This window comes from Lepidochelys olivacea (genome assembly GCF_965140295.1).
Source record: "Lepidochelys olivacea isolate rLepOli2 genome assembly, chromosome: 3".
Classification (NCBI taxonomy): domain Eukaryota; kingdom Metazoa; phylum Chordata; order Testudines; family Cheloniidae; genus Lepidochelys; species Lepidochelys olivacea.
The window spans coordinates 202,387,962-202,414,783 of NC_140413.1; the positions used below are offsets into that span (position 1 = coordinate 202,387,962).

At 43.6% G+C, this 26,822-nt stretch overlaps 1 protein-coding gene across 2 annotated transcripts in view; it reads right to left on the reverse strand.

Moving 5' to 3' along the window:
• The window catches only part of PLCB4 (phospholipase C beta 4), a 326,177-nt gene that overhangs the window by 203,135 nt on the left and 96,220 nt on the right, over nt 1-26,822 (reverse strand). For both annotated transcript variants that reach the window (XM_084622532.1, XM_084622531.1), the window contains exon 3: nt 4,262-4,331. The gene's annotated coding sequence lies outside the window, so the exon portion shown is untranslated. The remainder of the gene's footprint in view (nt 1-4,261; nt 4,332-26,822) is intronic.

The window sequence follows — 26,822 nt, forward strand, 5'->3', positions numbered from 1 at the left end:
TAGCGATGGGGGGAGGTCCCGGATGACTGGAAAAGGCTAATATAGTGCCCATCTTTAAAAAAAGAGAAGGAGGAGGATCCTGGGACCTACAGGCCAGTCAGCCTCACCTCAGTCCCTGGAAAAATCATGGAGCAGGTCCTCAAGGAATCAATTCTGAAGCACTTAGAGGAGAGGAAAGTGATCAGGAACAGTCAGCATGGATTCACCAAGGGCAAGTCATGCCTGACTAATCTAACTGCCTTCAATGATGATATAACTGGCTCTGTGGATGAGGGGAAAGCAGTGGACGTGTTGTTTCTTGACTTTAGCAAAGCTTTTGACACGGTCTCCCACAGTATACTTGTCAGCAAGTTAAAGTAGTATGGGCTGGATGAATGGACGACAAGGTAGATAGAAAGCTGGCTAGATTGTCAGGCTCAACGGGTAGTGATCAATAGCTCCATGTCCAGGTGGCAGCCGGTATCAAGTGGAGTGCCCCAAGGGTCGGTCTTCGGGCCGGTTTTGTTCAATATCTTCATTAATGATCTGGAGGATGGTGTGGATTGCACCCTCAGCAAGTTTGCAGATGACACTAAACTGGGAGGAGAGGTAGATACGCTGGAGGGATAGGCAAATTAGAGGATTGGGCCAAAAGAAATCTGATGAGGTTCAACAAGGACAAGTGCAGAGTCCTGCACTTAGGATGGAAGAATCCCATGCACCGCTAGAGACTAAGGACCGAATGGCTCGGCAGCAGTTCTGCAGAAAAGGACCTAGGGGTTACAGTGGACGAGAAGCAGGATATGAGTCAACAGTGTGCCCTTGTTGCCAAGACCGCCAATGGCATTTTGGGATGTATAAGTAGGGGCACTGCCAGCAGACCGAGGGACATGATCGTTCCCCTCTATTCGACATTGGTGAGGCTTCATCTGGAGTACTATGTCCAGTTTTGGGCCCCACACTACAAGAAGGATGTGGAAAAATTGGAAAGCCTCCAGCAGAGGGCAACAAAAATGATTAGGGGACTGGAACACATGACTTCTGAGGAGAGGCTGAGGGAACTGGGATTGTTTAGTCTGCGGAAGAGAAGAATGAGGGGGGATTTGATAGCTGCTTTCAGCTACCTGAAAGGGTGCTCCAAAGAGGATGGCTCTAGACTGTTCTCAGTGGTAGCAGGTGACAGAACGAGGAGTAATGGTCTCAAGTTGCAGTGGGAGAGGTTTAGGTTGGATATTAGGAAAAACTTTTTCACTAGGAGGGTAGTGAAACACGGGAATGCGTTACCTAGGGAGGTGGTGGAATCTCCTTCCTTAGAAGTTTTTAAGGTCAGGCTTGACAAAGCCCTGGCTGGGATGATTTAGTTGGGGATTGGTCCTGCTTTGAGCAGGGGGTTGGACTAGATGACCTCCTGAGGTCCCTTCCAACCCTGATAGATATTCTATGATATGAAAGTGTGATTCATAGAGCTGCGGATCCACATGAAAACCAAATAACTCTGGCAGTATCAGAAGTAGATACTGGAAAAGGAACAAAAATTGTGAGTGGATATTAATTAGTGCAATATGGTGTGGGGGGGGGGAAGAGGGGAGGGGTAGTGATTAGAAGAGAACCCTGGTCATTTGGATTCTTTTTTTTTTCCTAGTTCTATCACGTGGACTTGATGTGTGATCTTGAACATGTCTAGTTCGATTGCAGGCTCTCCAGGGCAAGGATCGTGAATTACTATTTGTTCATATAGCGGGAGTGCACTGTGGGTGTTAATGAAAGCAAGTAATTAGTAATAATAATAAAGGACTGATATGACAGATGCTATTGATTGTCACTTGTGTAGGAGAAACTGCAATTAACTGCTACAGATTATGCTCTAACATTGCCATTTGAAATACTGAAATCAACATTTAATAATTGTTATTTATTAGAAACTCATCAAAATGCAAAGTCCCACCTGATTCAAAATGTTAGAATATTACAATACACAGAAATGCAGCACAATCACATTGGAAAACCTAAGTGCCACTAAGAATGTGAATGCAAGTGTATAGATTTTGCCTTGAAATGGCAATCAGCATGTTTTTTCTTCTTACCTCCCACCTCCCTTCCCCATTATTCTGGCATTCCTGGGTATCTGTGCATTTTGCTAACCTTCAGAATGCTATAGCAAAATTATCAGTCACATACAACGCCAACGATTCTGAGAGGTAATCTGGATGGACAGGCTGCAGTGGCGCGTTTTCTACTCAGTAAAGATAAGGAATAGCAAGCACATGGGTATTCAGCAAGCAGTACTGCCCATCTCATCTGCTCTCCGTCATTTAAACAATGAGAACACCCTGGATTCCAGTGAAGGTCACTGTTCCACTAGAGCCTCATTCATTGCTATTCACATGGTTTCTGGAAGGGGTGTTTTTCGTCAGATCCTACAAGAATTCAAAGAAAGACTGTGGCTGCTGTTCCTCAGTGGCTGGGCCATTTCTGGCTACTTTATCTCTTGGAATTAATTCATCCATTCACAACTTCTGTGAGAATAACGGTTTGTTGCATGCAAAGCACCACAGCCCCAGCTGTCTTTCCAGGAAAGGGATATATTTCTTCAACCCCTCCCCATCCCTGATTTAAGTGCCGAGTATCTCTTGCACGGTTTGGAGGACGTGGGTGGAAAAGACAAGGAGACAGGCAATACGGTGGGTTGTTATTTTCTGGTAGATACATCGCAGGGGATGTGAAATGAGAGGGATTTGGTACTGGGATACTTGTGTGGCCAACAATTTTGTGGGTGTGGGAAGGGGGTCTTATTCTATCGGCTTCCCTCCTTCAATGCCTCTTTTCCAGAGCTTCCAACTTTGTCTGGAGTCTCCAGCACAACACGGGTAGCAGGAAGCCATATTTAGGACCATCGCCACCACCAGGACAGGAGTCAGAGATTTGTTAGGCTGGTTCGGAGCAAGCGGAGATGGGTCCATTTGGCGAGAGTGTCTGAGCGTGAGGGCTGTGGTGGTGATTACTGAGGCTCTTCCTAATTTTACTAGATTAATCAGGACGAAACTCGACAATTTCATGAGTGGGTTGGGTTTATAGGGCACTTGGCCACTCAGCGTGTGGAGAGAGATCCAGGTAGGGTTTGGGAACCATCGGGAAAGGTGGCTGATTGTTTTTTAATATCCTCGATTTCTTTTCCCCCTGGAGAGGGACGCTTAGAGGTAATAAATGGGATTTATACCTTGTCCTGGGAGACTTTTCCGAGGCAGGCAGCTGTTCCCCTGCAATAGATACTGAAAGGTGACTGAGCAGGTTGAGTAATGCTGCTGTGAGATAAGGTTACAGCAGACCAAAGAGATCTCTTTGGGTGCCCGAAATCTCTGCTTCCTGTTGCAACAGGCATGGAGAGACTAGGCAATTTGAGCTCTTCCAGACACAGGCCAAGAAGTCAACATTTATTAGTCTCATAGGTTTCTCATCCTGGTAGTTCCATGATGTTCACTGCGGGGTCACTGGTTAATAAAGTCACAACCACCCCTTTAACTACGGATTTTGTTTGTCTCCGCGGGAACTGGATGGATGATTTGGCTGGGCCTTTGTTAGCTCAGCTTTCACAAGGCAGGTACTCAGGTCAGTATGAACCGAGAGAAAGCTGGAGGGGTGCCCTAGCTGTGTTGTATGCCGATTTATTGAGGGGTCGTGCCCTGCCTTTGTTACGGCAGTTTGCAAACAGAGTGCTTTTCATTTCTCAATGGCTCCACAAGCAGCACTGGTGCCCAGAAGAATACTTTTTCATTGGCTACACAATTAAACCTCTCTCTCCAAGGTGATCATCCACACCATCACGACCTTCTGACTACTGGCATGAGATTTCCTCAGGTCTGGCCGGGCCAGCTAATCTAACTTCTGCTGCTGCAGAATGCAGTTGCCCACCTGCTCATCAGCGTCAACCATAGGGAATATATAACATTTGCAATGGCTACCTATTCACTTCCCGGTGCAATTCAAGCTATTAGCATTGTTTTATAAAGCTCTGTATGATCTGAGTCCTGACTACGTGGAAACCGCCTCTGTCTCAATTCACTGATCCTTTCATTGAATTCTACATACAATCTCCATATAATAGAATCTATGTGAAGCCAAGTACATATTCAGCTACACACAATCATTATTCTAGAACAAAAGATGATATGTCAAACCGTAAGTTTAAACTTCTACAGAAAACAAAAAGCAAAAAAAAGCCATTAACCTTGCATTTGCACCTGCTAGTCGGTTATCATTGCTAGCCTACAAGCAGGTAACTTACCCAAGTAGCTCTCGATTGGCTGGCTAAACAGCTGGACAGATTAGACAGATGTGCTGGGAAAGTCTTCCTTCTGTAAAATAATAAAACAGATCAATAAGGCTGGTGCCATCTACTGAAATCTCCTATTGGAAAAACATCCCTTTGAAAGTCCAGAAATGTATGGTATCAAGAGAAACATTTAAAAACAAGCTTTGGTTATGCCTTTGCTAAATCATGGGAAAGGCACAGCTATATGTCTCTTAATGGAAAAGAGACAAATCACAACTGATAGCGTTAGAAGCCATGGATCACACACACCATTTCCCACTGCACTAAGCCAGGACAGATTTCAACATTAGTAAAGCATCCTAAATAATTAATAAAGATCAGAAAGCAGCATTTGGATAACACCGCCATATTTGTAATCTTTCCAGAATAAATGTTAGCTGACTTTAATAGTTTTTGCTGAAAGTTCTTCTTTAGATGAGCAAAATAAACTTTAGCAGAGACTTCACCTGAGAATGTCTAATAGACAGCTGGAGTAACAAGGGACCAGTGAACAGTACAAGAGACAAGGGTTACACAGAGTGGAGGAAAGGGCTTTGCCATATTGCATATGACACTAAATACGCTGCCCGCCATGGAGCCACGTTTCATTGCACATACAGGTTGTGGTACTTGAAAGTCACGGGCAGCATATTACTTATATGTTGTTTGTAATAGGACAACAGATGGATATGGACAGACAGAGAGAGGAGTACAAGGAAACAGGTACTGGTTGGCATAGAATCATAGAAGATTAGGGTTGGAGGAGACCTCAGGAGGTCATCTAATCCAAGCCCCTGCTCAAAGCAGGACCAAGCCCAACTAAATCATAGCATGATAGGCTGTGGTCTCAGCACACCGGCAGCCTAACTGTGGGCAAGTTTTTTTGTGGGCATCCCAGCAAAGGAGAGTTTGAAATGGATTAATGAGGTAGCTTTGCGGATGTTTATGGGGAGCTCCTCCCAGGCATGAGGGACAGCATGGGAGAAAGGTGCTTGTTTGAAGGTTGCATTTGTCAAGGCCAGAGAAGAGAACGTTACGGTAATCGAGATGCGAGACGATGAGAGCCTGGATGAGCGTTTTAGCTGTATGAATGGAGAGGAAAGGCCATCTGGTGGACATGTTATGCAGAAAGAATCTGCCAGATTTAGACATAGCCTGAATGTGAGGATCTAGGTCTGAGTCGAAGATGATTTACAGGTTACAGGCATGAGTGACAGGGAAGATGGTGGTGTTGTCTACAGTGATTGAGAAAGGGCTTAAAGGGGAAGAGCAAGAAGCTCTGTTTTAGCCACATGTATGTGTGCACAGAGCCAAGAACTGCAGAAGGAAAGAGAATGAGTTGCACTCAATATACTCATGCTAGGTGGTGGCTATGTGATGGCTGAGTAAATCTAGCATTTCAGCAAGATGGCCAAAAATATAGATTCTGGAAATCAAAACATAAAACTCCACTATATGAAATATCAGACACCAACCCACAAAAGAATGGAGAATGTTGTTTGGTGCCAGCGTGGCAGGCATACTCCATCTGGAGGAGGAACTAAAATGATCTGTCATTTCTTCTGGCTTTTTTCATAGAATATCAGGGTTGGGAGGGACCTCAGGAGGTAATCTAGTCCAAACCCCTGTTCAAAGCAGGACCAATCCTCAATTTTTGCCCCAGATCCCTTAATGGCCCCCTCAAGGATTGAACTCACAACCCTGGGTTTAGCAGGCGCTGAAACCACTGAGCTATCCATCCCCCCCTCAAGCCAACAAACATTACCTGTGCCTGATCCAGGTTTATTCTCAGCCAGCTAGCTCTCAGCCAAGAGCCAAGCCTAGCCAGACGGTGGGTAAATTGCATGACTGCACCATTTGCGTCTCATTAATGGAGATGCAGAGTTGTCACCCACACACCGAATGTTCCACAGACCACATCACCACATTGTCTCCCTGAATAGCCTCATAGGGGTTACATACTAGAAACACTTGGAACTCCACACACAGGAGCCCTTGGGCAGATGGACAATTGCTCACCCTATACTAACCTCTGGGTTCTCTCAAAAAGAAAGGAATCATTCAAGAGCAGATCTGTTTACTTCTGCTGAGGAGCCAGTGGTAACAAAGACTGCTGACAGACCTAAAAGAATAAGCATGGAAGCGGATCTCAATCCAAAGAGGGCTCCAGACGCTCTAGTTGCCTCATCACAACTGTGCTGAGAGTTTCCCCACATAAATGAAAACTAACTTTTCCCTATGGAAAGGGACTGCACAATAATTAGCAAGTCTGTCCATGCCCATAAATTGTTCCTCAATCTGGGACCTAACAACCCTCTGGTAACAGATGCTGACATCACTGGTACCCACATCCAACCCGCATCTGTCCAGGCTCTAGAGGCAGGAAAATCAGCCTCTTGAGAATTCGGGGCAGTGAATGAGAACTGTTTCCAGCTCTCTGCACAGAAAGATCCCAGCAATATACACTGGCTGTAAGGAGGAGGAAAGGAGGGGAAATCTTGGGTAATCTTTTCCTCATCCCCTGGAAAACAAAAATTAAGCTCCAACTTCTCAGCAGAAAAAACTGCAACCACCTTTCCCCCTCCCCCCTGCTTTCTGGGAAGGTAGACAATAGAAATGATAGTTTTTGAAGAGTTATCATCAAAACATAACGACATATTTTATGCATCAGGACATAAGCACATTTTTAACAATACTTCTAAATAATTCACTTTAACAATGAGTGATATGGAGGCCTAGCCATGCCCATATGGCGGTAATTGCAATCAGATGCCCAGATAAACCAAGAGGCTGTTTTGTGGCCAGCAAATGGGAATTGCGGCCCATGTTGTGTGCATGCTTGTGGTTAACTATATCATCATGAATTAAAAGTGTGTTATTGATTTGACCAACCATGATGGACCACCAGTATCAGGTATCTGCCTACTGCAGTGAAACTTAATTTATTTGTCTTCCTTTTGTAAATTAGGGATTTTAAGTTTAAGCACCTACAAACTTCAATAATGCATATAACAGTATGCTGAATGCTGCTGATTGTAATACACATGCCACTACTGAAGTAATGTAAGGAATAGTTTGTGCTCATGGAACTATTTTGGGGCTTTACAAACTACTACTGTACATACTAATTATTTGTTAATTGGTAATAATTTATGGCTATTTGTAAATTTCATTATTATGCATTTAAGTGTTTAATATCGGATACGGATTTTTTATATACATTAAGCATTTGAATGTCTATATAGTAAAAAATGTACAAAAGTGTTAATGGTGTAGTTCAATTAAAAAAAAAACCCTTGCCAGTTTACCGGAGGACAGAACTTGTCAGACAAGATTAATAACTGATATGCCATGTACTGCATGGCATAGTTATTTCAGTTTATACTGCGTGCTTTCTGCACACAGCTGTAAGTTCCTTCACAATGCCTAAGTAAATGGACAGATGGACTAAGAACTAATACAAATAAGAAGGGGTTGGGCTGAATGCAATTCACCCATATTTCAACCTGAGAACAGGCCACCTTCCATAGTCACTAATCAAGCCTTCAGACTAGAATAAGAGAGAGTCCCTCTTCACCCACACACCCACCCAGCCCCCACATGTAGGGACACTCGATTTGAACAAGGCACTTCCCCCCCATACCAGCCAGTCTCCAACTGACCTCCTAAATTTTGGAGCCACGCAGCATGGTGAGTATAGGTTGTAATGCTTGGCGACTTCTCCCTCCGACCTCCCTGAACAGGGTTAGCGTTAGCACTAGGTGACACCCTCTGCACTCAGGGAATTTCACTCCTGAGACCTCAAACAAAGAAATGTTTAGATACATATCCAGGATCTTCTCGTTTACAAACGAATGACGGTGCTATCAACCGAGTAGGAATGATAACCAAAAAAGGGGATAAGTAAGCACGCATTCCCTACCTGTTTCTGAATATATGAGTATTAAATTTTAAAAGAAAATAAACAGAGGAAGTAAATGGAGAGATGCTTAGGTTTTAAGCCACCAAAGACAACATTAAAATCTGTCCGTGGTCTCCACTGTAACTTGTCAGCTGTACAGTATGCTGCAAACTGAAATATATTGTTACTAAGCAAACTACTGGAGGAATTTTTCAGTGGAAGCGCTGCAGAGAAATTCCAGGCAGAGTAGTAAAGCAATTTCTGTAATGATGTGAACATACAATATTGGGATGATTGACTATTTGGAAGATTAATATGGAAGATGGCTTTAATCATAGCTGTGCTGGTACTGGATTTTTTTATTATTATTATTACATTCTTGAAAAATTCTTACAGATCCTGAGAGTTTTCATATGGCCAAAGTGTTTCTAGCCAGGAGAAGCTGTAATATACTGGACTTTAAATCACATCTTTTTAAACCATCTTATCCCTCTCCCCCTCCATCCCCACACACTTTAACTGTAATATGATGTTAGCAGTTATCATTTCACGAACTGCTGGAGTTAGGGATTAACGCCTTACAGTGTTTAAAAACTGGAATTTCAAAATGCCTTCTAGCAGTAAAAGCATCAATTTCTAAAGAGGTTCACAACAACAGTTATAAAAAATCACGTCCAAACTGAAGTGAAGAAGAAAGATAGTATGTAAAACAATGAAATTTTAATGTCCAGTATCTGGCTACCTGCCAAGACTAGAGACGAATATGATATGCCAATGGAAATCTAAAAATCCTAGCCATTTGTTGGATATCGGATCTTGCAATTCCCACTGGTCCCTTGGCATTGCTCAGATTTATTGCTATTGGTCCAGAAGTGATGTACGAACTCCTGGAGCAAAGGCTAGTTTACTGTTAAATCTCTAGGGTGAAATTCTGGCTTAACTAAAGTCAATAGCAAAACTCCCATTGATTTCAATGGGGTCAGAAAGAAAAGGAGAACTTGTGGCACCTTAGAGATTAACCAATTTATTTGAGCATGAGCTTTCGTGAGCTACAGCTCACTTCACTGTAGCTCACGAAAGCTCATGCTCAAATAAATTGGTTAGTCTCTAAGGTGCCACAAGTACTCCTTTTCTTTTTGCGAATACAGACTAACACGGCTGTTACTCTGAAACATGAATGGGGTCAGAATTTATACCCTAGTATTTAAATTCAATATGCAATTTCATCCTAACCAGTAACAACATGAGAAGTTTGCATTCTTCACACAAAGCTACTTTCTAGACTGACTGGCTTGACTTTTCTGAGAACATTAACTCTTTGGGCCAGCAATTGTCTGTTACTCGGTGTTTGTATAAAGCCTAGCAGAGTGGAGTCCTGGATCCTGGTTGGTACTTCTGGATGCCCACTGTCAGTAATCCCATTATTCCTCAACTAAACCCAGAGGTTTGATATAGCATCTCCCTGAACACAGCACCCTGACGGAGATTATCTGGCTGTGTCTGAGAATGCTCTATGTTATTCCCCCCGATACACACACACCCCTTCTTTTAGACTGTCATAATCCAGGAATTATCCGTGCAACAAGTCTCCAGCTGCAAGATGGATCAAATTCCATGTAATCTAAAAATTTGCATGCTGCTTCCTGGCCCAGAAGACTGATTTCTTATCAGCAGAGTACACAGTCTTCAGGAGGAAAGAGCTAAATGAACTGACCCAGAGGTGGGTACGCCATTAGTAGCCTCTGGTGGAGAAGAGAGGAGACCCATAAAACTCCCACCTCACAAAGCAGAGTGAGCTCGCAAGAGCTTCCAACCATTGAGAGAGAGAGAGAACTTTGGGATTAAGGGTGCACATTTTGTCAGATATTTTTAAAATATATTTCATATCTTAAAACTTAAGTCCTGGTCTAACAGAAGATCAGGTAGGGGTCACCAATGAAGAGCTGGCTAAAGGAAGTCACTTCTGATTTAAAGAAGGAGAGTGCTTTGGTTGCCTGGCACAGCCTTCAGTTGCAGTTTGCGTTGACTGTCCCGAAAGAGTGCATTTGGTGCATTACCTGAAAACTCCTCTTTTCCTTTACCCCCCAGCCCATCCAGCTCGGCCACAGATTGTCATTCATGACGTCATATCAATCATGAGATTCCTTTGGAGCATGGCACCAGTGAAGAGGGGAATGAGTAAATGAGATGTTTAGTGACTAGCTCAGTTTTGCTTTTTGCAATTTTGTTTTTAAACCACCACCCCCCTCCCCCGCAACTTTAGACCATTTATTATTTTACACGTTAAGATGTAAAATGAGAAAAAAAAACTCCAAAACGATGCCTGTATAAGAAAGGTCTTACCTGACCCCACACTTCCAACCCTACAAGCTTGGTGTATGGCCCAGCAGAAGCTCGTCACGGATGTGGAATCAGCACTTACTGCTAAAGATGGCATTGACTCCATTGGTTGGCTGGTCACATTAAAGGAAGGGTCTAACATTTTAAGGACTGAGGTCATGGCTCTTAAGAATCAGCCTCGAGGCGGCAGGGGTGCAGAGCTGCCACCCCGGGAAGAGCACTGGGAAGATCGTAGCTCAGGTAGAATGTGATTTATGCCTGAGAAGAGGGTGGGGATTAGAATGGAGGAGAATGCTCCTGCCCTTGCACGGAGTTTGTGCACAAATGGAGTGGAGACATAGACCCAACTTCTCTCTGACCCCCTCACAGCATCCCCATACACAGCCACATGTGGAGAAGTAGGGAGCCAGTGAAAATAGATAAGGGCTTCTCATAATCTAGCCCCAAATGTTATGGCTTGGCCTGCAGTTGTCAAATAAGCTAGTTCTCGTACGTGGAACTGAAATTAAGGGCTAGACTTCCAACTGGTGTGAAGGCAGCAGAATGGCACTGATTTACACCAGCTGAGGCTCTGGCCCTACATTCACAGTGGCAGAAAAATGGCTTAGAACTGCAAAGTGAATATTTAATAGAAATACAAAGTCATGACTGCTGCGATATCATGTTCATATGTGTGCTCTAACGTGTGAAACAAAAGACAAAATTATTTAGCACCAAATAAGTGTTTGGGTTTGTTTTTTAAAAGGTATTAGCTGAGAACAGCCAATGTGCTCGTGATGGCATAATATAATCAACAACAAAAGAAAATAATCACAAAAAATTAAGATGCATGTTCCACCATTAAATAAATGTCAGACTGAAGGAAGTTTCTTTTTTATAATTTCCTCTACATATTCTTGCTCTTTCACCACACAGTTCAGCAACAAAGAATACACTGACTTGCAAAACCAAAACATTACAGCTTGCCTCGCGAATGAGAAATTCTGAATAGTCGTATCTATTCTCTGCTTGTGATGGTGGGAATAAGGAATTTATCATTATGTCTTACATCAGAAACGTCTATTTTTCACTTCAGAATCCAATAAATTACGTACTATTATTTCTTACTTCATTGCAACAAAAGGAAGGCTTTGTTTCTATCATTATTCCTTCTTATATGTCAAAATAATGAAGTCATAGAGTGACTAATATTTTTCAAGTGAAATTCTGTTTTCCCTCAACTTTATAATACAGTGCTTGGTGACTGATGCATTACTCTTCTACCTACCATTTATACAGATAATATTTTACGAGTATATAATGGTAAACGACAAGAAAATCCCAACAAGAGTTTGTTTTTATTCTCCAGATTGAGACCCAGTTCTCCTGCTTTTACAGTCTGCATAATCTCTTTGTTATTCTTGTCAAGATATAGACTACAGAGACAGCCCCAAACCTGCAAAATGTTTTGATAAAATTTTCAGTAAACATTTAAGTAACAGACACTCCTGTACCGTGCTCAGACTTTGTTAGAATTATGTATTTTTTGTTTGTCAGTTCAGAACATAGGTCTGTAAATATGGATTTATACAAATTATTACTTATATTGATTGCCTTAACAGAGGACAGTAAACAGCTACGTGAACAGTGAAACAGCTACGTGACTTGGCATGGCCTCCATATTTTGGAATTGTAACATGAAGAGGTTCACTATCACACAGAGTGTATCCTGGTTTCTGGTTCCCTTTAGCACCTAACCAATGATTTATGAAAAGGCCAGATGCTGACTTCTTTGCAGCTAGTGCGCTGATAAGTCTAAAGCTTTGGTAACATCCCTCATTAGAACAAGTATATCCTGTTGAGATTTGGCTTCCCAGGGCAATGATAGATGTCTACCATGACAACACCATCTGAGATCAAAGACCTAGTACACCATGCTGTGGAGTTGCCTATCAGCAAGCTGTAATACAAAAAATCTCTGGTGGTTTGGACTTGTGCAATAAATGTTCACTTAAGTCACAGAAACATTGTATCATTTTAGATTTTAACCATAGTGATACACCTGCTTATACAATAACATACATGTGGCCCGCAAATACTTATTTAATGCTTCTTCTACAATTTAATAATGAGACACCCTACCAGTTATTTTACAGTCTCTGAATAGTGTAATACGGCCACATTTCTGTAATTCTTGTCTTTTAGCCTGAAGAGATTCAATCCTGGAAGGTCCTGAGCACCAGGACTTTGATCCAGTAAAGCACATGCATAACTTTAAGCGCTAAGTAGTCCCATGGATTGTACGCTCAGTCTTTAAAGAGAATGAATAACAATTATACAGTCATTAGTAGCTCAGTCCAGAAGTAATCATGAATGTGGCATTTTGGTCAAGAGCAGCTAGACTCATAGACTTAAAGGTCAGACGGGACCATCATGATCATCTAGTCAGACCTCCTGCACACTGCAGGCCACAGAACCTCGCTCACCTACTCCTGTAATAGACCCCTAACCTCTGGTTGAGTTACTGAAGTCCGCAAATCATGGATTAAAGATTTCAAGTTACAGAGAATCCACCACTTAGAGTAATTTAAATCTGCAAGGTCACCCATGCCCCATGCTGCAGAGGAAGGTGAAAAACCCTCAGGGTCTCTGCAAATCTGATCCAGGGGAAAATTCCTTCCTGACCCCAAATATAATGATCAATTAGACCCTGAGGATGTGGGAAAAACCCAGCAGCCAGACACCTGGGAAAGAATTCTCCGTAGTAACTCAGAGCCCTCACCATCTAGTGTCCCATCACCAGCTGTTGGAGATATTTGCTGCTAATAGCCACAGATTGGCTACATGCCATTTTAAGTAGTCCCATCATACCAGGCTCCCCCTCCTCCCAACTTATCAGCATGGAGCAACTAGAAATTTTACCGATGTAAAATTTTACCCATGGATCAGTCATGCAAGTTGAGGTTGGGGCACATCTTGGTGAGAGCACTTTTTTGATGGTCCATCCTTGGGGCTGACTGATGGAACCTGAACATCCAGACAGTTCTGAGGGAGAATATGCTCCTCTAACAGAACTCACTATTGATGTCTTTTTATGCTACACTATCAATGAAGAGGCCTGTAAATATCCTCTTTTTCCCAGCTCCTTCCTCACAGGTCACCACCATGGGTTACAGAAAATGCACGAGGGATGAGGGGTAGAGCTCCTGTGGCAGAAATTTCCCATCAAATCTGAAGAACTGTGTCATATATTATTTTAAATCCTACAGCTGAACAGGTGGCAAGGAAGAGTTCCTTAGCTGCCATCCTAGCATCTGCTGAATCTCAGTCAGCAGATGTGGTCCAAGGAGTGGACCGCCTGACTGATCCAGGTTATAACACCCACCAGGTGAAAGAAAGACGCTCCTAATGTGTTGATATTACATGCTTTTTTTCCCAGAAACTCAATTATAGATTCAAGTATCAGAGGGGTAGCCGCGTTAGTCTGTATCCACAAAAACAATGAGGAGTCCAGTGTCACCTTAAAGCCTAACAGATTTATTTGGGCATAAGGTTTTGTGGGTAAAAAACCCACTTCTTCAGATGCATCTGGTGTGGTGCTCTCCACCTCCACGAGAGAATTTACTCATCACACGAAGTCAATTGGAATTTTGCCACTGACTTCACACCTGAGTGTGAGTTTCCCTGTTTTTATTCCTATTCCAAGTCTACTAGTGTAGGATGTCTCTAAAACCAACCAGCATTCATGTTACCATCTATCACTTTTTGTACTGTCCACCATGCTATTTATTTAAATGGCATTGTCTTTGGAAGCTATACACGAAACTATGACAAAATGTTTTCACATGTACTTGGGATGGCAGTGTTTTTGCACCTGAAGCCTTTTTATGAATAAGAGTTCAGTACATAAATCAATGTATATCACATACATACCCATGAAAAAATATATAATCTCACTATAGTCAGTGGTAACCAACTCTGATTAAAACTGAAACAGACAGTTTGAAGAAACTGATGACTCAAGACCATATTCTACGTATGAAAAAGCCAGAGACATTTTATGCAAAGATCAAAGGTAGAATAAAGTTCTAGTATCATCGTTTGTCCATGACATAACACGTTTTCCATATCAGCATTAAGATCTAATTTTGAAAAGGTCTTAGCTTCACTGAATTTGCTGGGGATGATGTCATAGAATCATAGGATTGGAAGGGACCTCAAGAGGTCATCTAGTCCAACCCCCTGCTCAAAGCAGGACCAATCCCCAATTTTTGCCCCAGATTCCTAAATGGCCCCCTCAAGGATTAAACCCACAACCCTGGGTTTAGCAGGCCCATGCTCAAACCACTGAGCTATCCCTCCCCGAAGAGGTTCTATGTCACTGCATGGAACCTACAGGCATGCACATGAATGAATTAAAATAGTACACAACGGAAAATAAATATCAAGTAAAATAAGGAAGATGACTACTGCAGATTGCGCTAAGAGATTAATGTGTAAATGGCCAAATACACACAGTAAACCACATGGCCTAAATGTATTGCCTAAACTGGCAAAAATTGGATTCAATTCAATGGGAGAGTTTTGCCCAAACAGAGACTTAAAGATTAGGCTCTTTATTAAAATGACGAATGTTATTCAGCAGCTAAATGGTCTAACGAATTTTTAATCAATGAATTAAATCACATTTAAATCTTATGTTTATCTTATTTCCGTTTGTAACCATTATCACTAAATGTCATCAAAAACTTTACAACAAACTCACACATTAGTGCCGAGGTGCTGGAACTAGGGGTGCTGCTGCACCCCCTGGCTTGATGGGGTTTCCATCATACACCCCTGTCTTAGTGCATACTGTGCGGCTATTGCAGTTGTGAAGTGTAAGCCTACAAGGGCACCAGGCATGGTAGCAGTGATGGAGATCATGAAAGCATTCTGAATTGCCCTATTTAAAAAATGAGCCTATGCTACATGGAGGTTACTTACTGTAACTGGAGGTTCTTAGAGGCTTGTGGTCCCTGCCTGTATTCCACAGTTGGGTTCACATGCGCAGCATGTGCCCAAGTTGGGCATTTCAACACACTAGTGTACGTTGACCCACAAATGCACACAGCAGCTCTCATCATGCACCCGACTGAGGGTATCAGAGGCAGTGCAGGTTGACACCACTCCAGTTAGAACATAAGAACGGCCATACTGGGTCAAATCAAAGGTCCATCTAGCCCAGTAACCTGTCTTCCGGCAGTGGCCAATGCCAGGTGCCTCAGAGGGAACAAACAGAACAGGTAATCATCAAGTGATCCATCCCCAGGCGTCCATTTCCAGCTTCTGGCAAACAGAGGCTAGGGACACCATCCCTGCCCATCCTGGCTAATAGCCATTGATGGACCTATCCTCCATGAAAGTATCTAGTTATTTTTTTAACTATTTTATTTATTTAGCGTGTGCATAGTCGTCCAGCCAAGCGATGGCATCTTCAGTGGCATGATGCAGTTCTTCTGGGCCACCGCTGAACCGAGTCAGCCGGCATTCCTCGACAATGTGCGTCATTGTCTGTGTCGCACCACAGCTGCACAAAGGGCTGTCATGAAGGCCCCAGCGATACTGGTTGGCTGCACAGAGACCTTGGCTGGTCTGGAACCTGTTCAACAGGGACCACTGGCGATGGGCAGGGGAAAACCAGGCAGGCAAATTGTGGGATCAGCAACAAGGGCCTGGTTGGGGATCACAACAGATATCCATTCCTATCACCAGAATGTTTTCGTCCTAACATCCTGGCGTGGTGGACGAGACCATAATGGGTGACGAGACGGCAGACGTGCAGATGGTGGTTTAAAAAGGTCATTGTAGCCGGACACCTACTTTAAGTTGCCAGAGCACCTTTGGAGAAACAGGTGTGAAGACAAGTGAGGAATGAATGGCGTATGTTTAAACGTGTACACCAGATCAGAAGCTGCCCAGAACCATTCACTGTAACAGAGCTGGAACAGACACTGGATAGCATCAAGTGTGGAACAGCTGAGGGCTATGACACCATATCTCCAGAATTCCTGAGAAACCTTGGCCCCCGTGCTCGACTTTGGCTTGTTAAATTCTTCACCGGGGTCATCAGTGAAGGCAGGCTACCAAAGATATGGTGCATTGCAAAAGTCATTGGCCTCCTAAAGCCTGGAAAGGACCCAAGTAAAGCATCAAGCTATTGTCCCATATCATTATTGTTGGTGTGCTTCAAGGCACTGGAGCACTTGGTCCTACAGCGCATATTACCCAACATGGAGAGAATTTTGATCCCTGACCAAGCTGGCTTTCGCCGAGGCCGTAGTACATGTGACCAAGTACTCACGCTGACCACATCTGTTGAAAATGGCTTCCAGAGAAACTTGAAAACAGGTGCTGTTTTCATCTATCTAACAGCGGCGTATGATACGGTATGGCACACTGGCCTGCTCGTGAAGGTATCGCGAGTCCTGCTACATTTGATCACAGGCATCATTGAACTGATCCTCCGCGATAGGCAGTTTACAGTCCATATGGGGGAGAAGACAAGTGCTTGGAGACGACACAGCAATGGGTTACCCCAGGGCTCTGTGCTTTCTCCAACCCTGTTCAACCTTTACATCAGTGACCTGCGAACAATGGAATCACGAAAGTTCATTTACGCAGACGGCATCTGTTGTGGTACCCAGACCTGGACGTTTCACAAGCTTGATGCCACCTTAAACCGGGACACGATAAAGTTCGCTGAGTACCGTAAGACTTGGCACCTCCAGCAACAATATTGCAAGTCCAGTTCTGAAGGAACTCAAATGCGAAATTGCAGAACTCCAATTCCTTCAGAACTCCAATGTTGTTTCTGGATGTTAGCTGGACTCCACTTTCAGCCTACGCTCTATTTAAGGAAGTTTTTTCTTTATGAGTATACATAGTTCATCACTGTCAGAGGCTGAACTCTCTGCAAATGGAAGCACATGGTTTTGTTTTAGTAAATCTATTGATGGTTAAAATTCCTTATTCCATTGAGCAGGCGGGCAGCCTTTTGCCTTAAGAAAAACACACCTGTGAGCAAAACCTTTTTAACTTGTCCTCCTTCACATTATCACTATTCAAGTCCAAATTTTACACAGCCTTCTGGAGCCCACAAACCTCAACAGGTCAAACAAGCTAAACGTGCCCTCGGCAGGTCAAAAAGCGGGGAAAAATAAATCCCTGGGGCAAGAAGCAAAGGGGTCCCGTTAATAAATGATCCTGGGACACCTTCTACCTCTTCCCTCTCCCCAGCCTTTCCCAGTGGGACGACTCGGAGTGCAGGAGTAGCTGGAGCTGCAGTAACTCTCCTGGGTGGCTGCAGAGGCCGAAGGACAAGGAGAGAATACCAGCCGCTGCGAAACAAACCTTTGCTTCGGTCCCTCTCCACTTCTACCCAATATCCTGCCAGCAGGGAAGCCTCCTGCTACAATCAAATCAAGGATGGAGGAGGTGGGCTCTACTCTGCATCACCTAGCTGGGGATGGGGCTGTCTCCACTACCTTGACTTGCCACTGGGGACACAGTCTCCAAGGAACCCTTCCTCCTTTGAGGACCTCTGCTCATGAGTGAAGCTGTCAACTGGGATATTTTTCATGGGCCTGAAGAGTCCCTTTAAGATTCTTCCCTGGGTGGCACCTCGGGAGGTGAGAGGAGAGGCACATCAGCATGCTCGCTAAGATCACCTCTACTGTCACTTCCAAGGGCATGACTGTGTTATACAGCAGTTGAGCTGAGCACAATCAGCGATTTCTGCCTTTGGAGAGGGGACAGCATAGGCCAGGGGTGGGCAAACTTTTGGGCCCAAGGGTCACATCTGAGTGGGGAAACTGCATGGAGGGCCATGAATGTAGAGCTGGGGAAGGGGGTTGGGGAGTGGGAGGGAGTGTGGAGTGCAGGAGGGGGCTCAGGGCAGGGGGTTGGCGTGCAGAGAAGGCTCAGGGCAGGGAGTTGGAGACTCATGGAAGGGGCTGCGGAGTGCAGGAGGGGGCTTAGGGCAGGGGGTTGGGGTGCAGGAGCGGTGCAGGGTGTGGGAGGGGGCTCAGGGCAGGGAGTTGAGGTGCAGGAGGGGTTCAGGGTGTGGCAAGAGGCGTGGGCTCTGGGGTGGCAGCGGCGCATAGCGGGGCTAAAGCAGGCTCCCTGCCTGCCCTGGTCCCGCATCGCTCCCGGAAGCAGCAGGTACCATGTCCCTGTGGCCCCTGGAGGAGTGGGGGACAGATGGCTCCATGCATTGTCCTTGCCTGTGGGTACTTCCCCTGAAGCTCCCATTGGCTGTGGTTCCCCATTCCCAGCCAATGGAAGCTGTGGGGGAGGTGCCTGCAGGCGAGGGTAGCACGCAGAACCCTCTGCCTCCTCCTGCCCCCCTCCCGCCCCGGGGCAGCAGGGACATGGTGTCAGCCGCTTCTGGGAGCAGTGCAGGGCCAGGGCAGGCAGGGAGCCTGTGGGAGCCTGCCTTAACCCCCCTGCGCCATAGGGCTGGCAATCCCACCGGCCATTTGCCCACCCCTGGCATAGGCACTTGCATGTAGCCTCTCTCACCTTTATGCAGCCCCATCAGAAGGCAAGAGTTCCCTGCTATAGGATAAGGAGTATCCGTCGTGGCTATGCAGCCCAAAAGGGCAACTTCAGACTGGGCAGGATCTTTTCTCTTGTAAGTCTGTTAGATAAAGCCTTCAAGAGCTTTAAAGCAACTTTAATATTGTAATTCTGACTCAGAAGTTTTTGCTTACTATTGTTATAACGGGCTTCTATAACTGAAAGAGAAAAAAAACAGAAATGTTCAGTTTCTTTACTTGGTGCATTGAACAGCGGTGAATCACTCCAGTCCCGATCCTGCAAAGACTTTTACTCATATGAGTCATCTCATTGTGTGAAGCGACTCAAGAATGTGAGTAAGTAATTGCAGCATTGAGACCTTTGCCATTTTCACCTGTTTGTGTGGGTTTTTCTTCCATGCAGCAACAGGGATGGGGAAAACAATAGAAAACAAAAGGAAAACGGGACTTTGAAATGATTTCGAGTCAATGGTGTCCTTTTAAATGACCTACTCTTCTAATCACGGGTAGAGTGCTGAATTGTCATCTCTTATTGACATAAGGTCCAGAATCTATGAAGGAGTCAGCTAATTGGACGTGGATGTGGGTAACATCGATTCATGCTGCAGAGGTGGTGATGGCTAATAGTGATGGATTGCAAAGTGATGCCAGCTGAAAGTTCACTGCTTATGAGGCTTCCTGAATACATTTGTATTAAAGTATGACGGATAAAAGTCGGGCATGATGTTAAACACATTCAGACATTTTTCTTTTTGAACATTAAATGACATAACATACATACGGATTGGGCAGAATTAATTTGTTTATTCAATTCTGTATTTTAAAAAATGTAAAAAGATGGGTACAGATTCAAAAATGAAAGCAAGCGAGGCTAATCCACAGTGATTCATATAAATGACCATTTTAATTCTTTCTGATCTGCAACTGAAATGTGTTGCATGTCAGATTCTACAACAAATCTGAAACAGAAATATGCTCTGGATAGAAATAATGCACATAAATGTCTGTTTAGATTTTTGGCAGAGAACTGCATGGCTGTATGACCTATAGACATGTCTACTGTGGTACATAAAGGAAGCAATTACAAAAGTAGTGTCAAGACACTTAAATTAATTTTTCTGTAAAATTCTGATTTTTCTTTTCCTTACAGAAAACAATGTTATAGGGATAAAACTTATGTGGTTCTATAGAAACTGACCTAAAATGCTACAGAATTTATTGGAGAATGATAGTTCGTATAGTTTGTATAGTTTCCCCCCATTTTATACAATTATATAGTAGGAATATAATTCTTAAATTCTCTAGGATGGTTCAAAAATCAAAAGTCTATCACTGTCTGGAAAAGTCTAATGATGTTTAATAAAGTGTTGACAAAACAAAACCTATGTCAAATGTAAAGCAAAATAGGCTTTATATGGAGCATTCTGGGACACCAAAGAGAGTCAGGAAGTTCAGTTTAAAAAAATCAGATTTTTGTAGGGAAAAAATGTTTTGTAAACTCAAAATAAAAAATGTTGATGAAAGGGTTGATTTAAGTAAAAGGGATATGTAAGCTGTTTTCCATATGGATTTTAATTTAACCCCTCGCACTGTTACAATGTTACTGTACTTTGTTACTGAATGAGGCCTTGTCTTCACTAAAAAGTTGTACAACTTTAACTCTACCATTCTAGTTAAAGAAATACAATCTCCCTCGTGTGGATGCAGTTGTAAAGGAGCTTCACACCACTATAAAGATATATAAGACACCTTTATATAGGTAAAACTGTGTCCACACTGGGGTTTGTATCACTCAGGGCTTGTCTACACTGGCAAGTTTCTGCGCTGTAAAGCCGGTTTTTGCACTCAAACTGCAGAGGTGTACACACTGTCCAGCCGCTTTGTGCACAGAAACTCCTCAGCTAAGTGCCACAAAAAAAACCACCTCGACGAGAGTCGTAAGGCTATTTGGGCAGAGGCTCCAGCGCTCTATTGCCAGCGTAGACACTTGACTGCTTTCTGTGCTGTAATTGGTCTCCAGAGCTGTCCCCTAATGCCTCAAGTGACTGCTCTGCTCATTGTTTTGAACTCTGCCATGGAGACCTGCGCTCCTCCCCTTTCAAACCACTGTTTCTAACAGCCGTTGTGTGCTGTGTTGATTTGCCCCGGGACACAAAGCAAACCACTAATGTGGAATGCTCCTGCTGTTGAACAAAGAGAGGGGGGTGGGTGTGCACACAAGATTGCTGTGCAGAGAGCCCAGGGAGGGAGGCGGGGGCTGATGTCGGGGTTTCCCCCTTCCCCAGGACTGGTTGCTTCCTGCCGCTGTCTGAACTTACAAGACAGCATGCTGACACACACTCTGTCCCCCCAAAATACTTGTGGCTCAGAAAATTGCCAGTGTAGACATACCATCAATAAATAATCACATCCCTAACTGATCTAAATACACTGGTACAACTTTCGAGTGGAGGCCAGGCCTGAGAAATAACATCAAAATGGACTAGAAATCAAAATGAATCTGATTAGAAAAATTCTCTTTTCCAAGCAGAGCTGAAGTGCACACCGCAAACAAACAGAACCAACGGTGAAAAATTAAATTGATTTTTAAAATGGTTCCGCTTAAATGCTGTTAAATATTATTAGTAAAATTAGGTAAGGAAAAATGTTTTGGTTTTACAATAGGATTCTTAACCAGTGCCCCTTTCATACATCTTCCCAATTAAAAATAAAACAGAACAAGAGTGAATGTATGTAATGCAAAGAAATCACACTAAAAGCTCAGCTAAATGTAACAGAAGCCTAATCAGTTTCATTCTGAAATAACTATTGATCAGTGATAAATCAGTCCACTCTAAGAACTAAAACCTCGCAGACTGTGCAAGGGAGTGAGGGTGGTGTTGAAATGTCTTCTAGAGAGGGTGAAATGACACTCTCTTCCCTTTCCCCAGGCTATCCAGAACCCAACTGCCAGCTCCAAAGGCACTGCTGCAGACCACAAGTTGTTTTAAACAGCCCCAACTGCCACACCCTCTACACAGGGGAATTCTGCCAAAGGATCATAAACACCCACTGCTTTGGCTGCTGCAGACTCTCTGAAGCGGAGGGCATTTCATTATCGTCACAAGTCATTATCCTCAAATATAACTTGTCTTGTAGTAAACATCTTGAAATGATCTATTTGCTCATATCGTTCTATCTTCTGATCCTCATCCTCCCACATCTCCCCACCTATCATTTTGATCCTCAGCTACTGTGCCTTGTCTGTCAGCAGGTCCCAGTCCTACATTAAGAACCACATGGGTGCTGCCAGGACAGTTCTAAATTCAGGATCAGGGCCACAGATATCAAGCTCTTTGAAGTAGAGTCTGTTGCCGCCTTTGTGTTCGTACAACTCCCCAGCACAGTGGGGCCCTGATCAGAGTGTAGCTTTGGGTGCTACTGTAATACTAATGAACATTGCTTTCTCAATCTAGATTTCTACACTGCACTCACCACGGTATTATCATTCGTTTTTTCCAGGTCTTCCCACTGCCTGGCTTCTGAAAGCAGCAGAAGTTCCAAAAGCATTCATTTAGGTGCAGTAACAGCAGATATTTTACATTTTGATTACCAAGGAAATGCAATCAGATTGCAGGGAGTAGTTATCCGTCTGCTAAATTTGTGCATCTTCTAGTGAATAGTCTCTTCTGCTGCACAGATGAAAGGAAATGTTACACTCAGAGACACCTGGAAAAAAGCTATACTACAGCTCAATAAAACAATGAAAGCCTCCTGATAAATGGTCTCAGTGACCTATCAAAAATTCTTTTCGAGTAATGATTAAAAGAAAAACAAAGGCAGAAAGACAGCCTGACATACCTCATTCTGCTTGACATACATTCCCTACAAGACAGCAAAATGCAGTGAAAGAATGGCTAGGGATACATTTTACACTCTGACACAAAACTCCCCTTTTTTATAAATAAAATCAGTAGAGTAACCAGGTCATTAAATCCAGTTCTGTTCTATATCCACTACCTAGAATCGCAGAACAGCTCCAGTCATGTTAATTTTGTAAGTAAATTTCATTTTTTCTTAAATAAAGGGGTCAAAGGTAGAAATGTAATCAGGAAATACCATCTTTATCATCATCAGCTAACACAGGCCCATGTATATGGATCCCTGCGCTCATATGAAGCTCATATGGGGCCACAGGCTAATTCAGCACAATGGATGACTAATAAGAACGGCCCTACTGCGTTAGACCAATGGTCCATCCAGCCCAGTATGCGGTCTCTAACAGTGGCCAGTGCCAGATGCTTCAGAGGGAATGAACGGAACAGGGCAATTATCAAGTGGTCCATCACCTCTTGTTCAGTCCCAGTTTCTGGTAGTCGGAGGTGTAGGGCTGCCCAAAGAATGGGGTTGCATCTCTGATCATCTTGGCTAATAGCCACTGATGGACCTATCCTCCATGACCTTATCTAATGCATTTTTGAACCCATTTATACTTTAGGCCTACACAAACATCTCATGGAAATGAGTTCCACAGGCGGATTGTGCAAAGAAGTATTTCTCTTTGTTTGTTTTAAACTTGCTGCCTATTAATTTCATTGGGTGAGCCCTAGTTCTTGAGTTAAGTGAAGGGGTAAATAACATTTCCCTACCCACTTCCTTCACACCAGTCATGATTTTATATATCTCTATCATATTGCCCCCTTAGTCATCTCTTTTCAAAGCTGAAAAGTCCCAGACTTTTTAATCTCCCTTTTTATGGAAGCTGTTCCATACCCCCTAAAATTTTCATTGCCCTTCTCTGTACCTTTTCCAGTTCTAATATATTTTTCTAGATGAGGCAACCAGATCTGCATGCAGTATTCAAAGTGTGGATGTACCATGGAGTTATACAGTGGCATTAGGATATTTTCTCTTATTATCTATCCTCATTCCTAATGGTCCGAACATTCTGTTAGCTTTACTGACTGTCACTGAACATTAAGGAGATGTTTTCAGAGAACTATTCACTATGACTCCAAGATCTCTTTCATGAATGGTAAGAGCTAATTTAGACCCTACCATTTTCTATATTTAGTTGAGATTATTTTTCCACTGTGCATTACTTTGCACTTATCAACTTTGAATTTCATCTGCCATTTTGTCACCCAGTCATCTAGTTTAGTGAAATCCCTTTGTAACTCTTCACAGTCAGCTTTGGACTTAACTGAGTAATTTTGTAACGTCTGCAAATTTTGACCCCCTTTTCCAGATCATTTATAAATGTTGAACAGTACAGGTTCCAATACAGATCCTTGGGGGACCCTCATATTTACCTCTCTCCACTGTGAAAACTGACCATTCATTCCTAACCTTGTTTCCTATCTTTTAACCGGTTACTGATCTATGAGAGGACCTTCTCTCTTCTCCCATGACAGCTTAGTTTGCTTAGGAGCCTTTGGTGTGAGACCTTGCAAAAGGTTTTCCAAAAGTCCAAGTATACTATCAACCGGATCACCCTTTTCCACATGTTTGTTGACATCCTCAGAGAATTCAAATAGTTTGGCGAGGCATGATTTCCCTTTACAGAAGACACATTGACACTTCCCTAATATACCCTGTTTATCTAGGTGTCTGATCATTTTGTTCTTTACTACAGATTCAACCAATCTGCCTGATATTGAAGTTAGACTTACCAGCCTGTAACTGCCTCTCTCACATAAAGATGGGGGTGGGGGAAGGGGGAATCTACCATGACTAGAAATTTGCTACTGCAGTACATCCTGCCCTTTGCATTGCAAGATAGTCAGCACTGGAGAAAGGACAGGCAGTACGGTTTCAAATACAAGTACAAACCAGAGATGCATGGGTAAATACATCAGAAACCCTGCAGATCTTCTCCCCGTTCTGACTGTGGCACGCTCCTTTGGCCTCCCATCTTACTAATCGCAACATGGCTGGGCTGCTGTTGGACTCCCAACAGCAGCTACACTCAGTCCCTCACAAAGCACATTGCTTTATGGGAGGCGACATGCACTGGGGGCTAATCCCCAATTCCTCGCCTTCTGTACTCCTCGGCGCTACACTTTCCTCGAGTTGCACCAGATACATATTGTGGATGACCTAATGCAATAGTTCTCAACCCGCAGCCCACAGGCCGCTTGCTGCCCAATCAGCACACAGCTGCAGCCTATGTGACATCCTCAGGGACACACAGGTAGTGTTTATATACTGTGTGGATGCAGCCCACATAACACAGAGCTGCATGTGTGTCTCATGATGATAAATAGGTTTAGGGGGGAGGGATAGCTCAGTGGTTTGAGCATTAGCCTGCTAAACCCAGGGTTGCGAGTTCAATCCTTGAGGGGGCCATTTAGGAATCTGGGGCAAAAATTGGGAATTGGTCCTGCTTTAAGCAGGGGGTTGGACTAGATGATCTCCTTAGGTCCCTTCCAACCCTGATATGATTCTAACCACTGGCCTAATGGTATCTAACTACAGTTCTCTTCCAATGACTTCTGTGGGTTTTCTTGACCATAATTTAGGTCCAGCACTCCCTTGTGTGCCATATAAACAGAGGAAACATATGGCCTTTCAGTTATTTGCAGTGCCACTTTACCCTACTGTACAGGCGGCATTATAGTATACTCAATGAAGATCTAGATAGAACAAATATATCCAGGTGCGAAAACAAAAAATATAATTTTTAACCAAAATTATTTCAATGGAAAACCAAAACTTTAGTTCATAACATTCAAATGTTTACAGAAGACATGGGACAGTGTCACCAGAAAGAGACTATTCTTTTCCTTATGCAGAAATTGCCTACAGCAATTAACTCCCAAACCTCAAGGCTCCTGACACAATCAGACTAGAGTTAAAATGCATACACAGAGGTGCTCCAGTGCAAGGAAACCATTTATTATTGTTTACTTTAAAATATGACACCTGAAACATGGCTTGGAGGGGTGGAAGGGGCTGAATAAGTTCCACATAAGCACTCAAGTTTTGTTTATCAGAATCTGTTATGCCTGCAAAAACTGGTCTGATAAATCTGTGAATCATAATGCTTACTTTCATAGAACGCCTTTCATCTGAGGTTCTCAAAGTGCTTGGAAAACATTAATTAGGTCTCAAATCACCTCTGTAAAGGAAGCATTATTCTCTTTCTACAGAAGGGGAAGGTGAGGTGCAGACAGGTGAAATGATTTGTTCAAGGTCACTGCAGCGTGGAGCAACACAGACTTGTGCAAGCAGGGCTCCCGGTAGCATGCTAAAAACAGCGGGGTGGATACTGCTGCACGAGTAAGGATAGCCACCCTAGCTGATAAGCAGGCAACCGGGTAGGTCCGAGCTGACCATGGCTAATCTGAGCCACCACTGGTGCTCCATCGTCCATGCTGTTATTTCTAGTGTGCTATTTCAAGCCCCGCTATGGCACGTCTCTCTGCCCAGGCTGGGAGGCTTGCTAACAGCTTTGGTGTAGACCTAGGCCAAAAAAGGGTCTGATCCTGAAAGATGCTGAGAAGCCCCTCCCAGCTGCAGTGCTAGAAAGAGCATTCAAGAGCCCTAACTCCTATGCCCTAAGCCGCTCACATGAATGCTTTGCCCATTTGGGTTTTGGTCATGGAGGGAAACCAAGACAAATGGATACTCAAAGAGGAAAAACTAGGGCTTGTGGGAAGAGTGGTTTTCAACCTCATAGAAGATTTGCTTCAAGTTTTTGATGGCCGTTTGGATCGTTTCTGCTTACATCCCAACTGGTTCACCCAGATAAAAC